At 37.4% G+C, this 1,584-nt stretch overlaps 1 protein-coding gene across 1 annotated transcript in view; it reads right to left on the bottom strand.

Annotated features, from left to right (window-relative positions):
- Nucleotides 1-1,584, bottom strand: part of LOC119407529 (basic immunoglobulin-like variable motif-containing protein) — an 18,432-nt gene that overhangs the window by 5,790 nt on the left and 11,058 nt on the right. The gene's annotated exons all lie outside the window — the stretch shown is intronic.

The raw sequence follows: 1,584 nt of genomic DNA, 5'->3' as shown, positions 1-1,584 counted from the left end.
AATTACGTACAGAAGATAAAAGTACAAATATAATAAAACAAGAAGAACTTGCATCAATTCAGTGTTAACAGAAGAACTCAAAATATTTTATATTTGTTGCATTTGCCATTTTCCCCTCACTCATACACAAAAATACAGTCTCACCACTCCACAGACGTCCATTTTCAGTTGCAGACTTGTCGTCATTTGTTCCATTTCATGGACCTATTTCAGTCTTGGTACCCACTGAGTTATTGTTGGTGGTTTTATTCCCTTCCACTTCACTTTTATTATTTTCTTGTCAATCGGTAGAAGAATCCGTGAGGTACATCTTTGGTCGGAATTATGTTTCCTTCGATAAAATTCCCAGCAGGAATACTAGTGGTTAAAATTGAATATTTACTTTTACTATTTTGTTAATTTCTTTTATGAAACTTTTCCAGAATCCTTGGATCCCAAAATAAATGTGCATGGTCTCTTATTTGTCACATTTTCTTCAACACATATATCAGGGCTATTAAATAAAACTGCTCGGGGGGGGGCACAGTTTCTGAAAGCCAACAGCTCGAGGGCCGGACATCCAGCAATTCAAATCATTATTACAGAACTTAAAACCAGAAACCCCTAGCAAAAAACAAACAAACAAAACAAACAAACAAACAAAAAAAATATATATATATTTTTTGAAGTGGGCCAGATTGAAGTCACCTGTGGGCTGGAAATGGCCCGCGGGCCACCAGTTAAATAGCCCTGATGTAGATTATGGGCTAAAATACCTAAATTATAATTTCCAGTCAAAGTCATTCCAGAATTAGCTATTACTACCTTTATGACAGTTTATACATCAATTCCAATTTCTAGGTCTGAAAAGAAAGTTATGAAAACACAACCTGACAGTTTGAGCCTGTGAGTCTGAGCTCGGGGAAAATAAAACCCCAGAATTTTCTTTCAGGCTTTCCAGACAACAAGTGGAGAGTCAGTACTGACAACACATTGATTCAAGTAGTATTTATTTCTACGTAATATTAGCTACTACCAAACCAAGTTTTAGCTCAATATCTGTAGAAATGACTGAAATGAAGCCATTTTTGTTTTTGCTAATGTCAGTTGGATGTGGTGGCCATTTTGAACCAAGTTGACATCAAAGGTTGATCAGTTGTAAATTTAACGATTAATTCCTGAATTTTTAAAAAAATCTGTTCAGTGGCTCATGAGCTATTTTGCTAACAGACACATGCACAGCTGCATTAACATTAATTATTACCCATCTTCTTTTCAGCAGCAGGCAATGACGAGGCTGCAAGTATGACTATAGACACGCAGCGGTAACTTTCATCATCATTAGGGTTGTGTTCAGAGCTGCTGGTGGTCTGGGGTTTTGTCCTGTCTGCTCCAGAAACATGACAGATGCAGCCAGTAACAAGTATTCCAGCACAGAAACAGTCTTATTAAATGTTTGGAAAAAGCTGAAAGCTATAACTCAGTAGTTGCTCTAATCACACGGGGGCCTTTATACTCTGACACCATTTGCATTCTGGGATTTGGCTGTCAGAGACTTCTCTCAGACCATTTGACTCAAATGCAAAATCTCTCCCACTCTCCTTT

Source organism: Nematolebias whitei, chromosome 3 (assembly GCF_014905685.2).
Source record: "Nematolebias whitei isolate Nwh7 chromosome 3, NemWhi1, whole genome shotgun sequence".
Taxonomy (NCBI): domain Eukaryota; kingdom Metazoa; phylum Chordata; class Actinopteri; order Cyprinodontiformes; family Rivulidae; genus Nematolebias; species Nematolebias whitei.
This window is presented reverse-complemented; position numbering and strand designations above follow the sequence as displayed.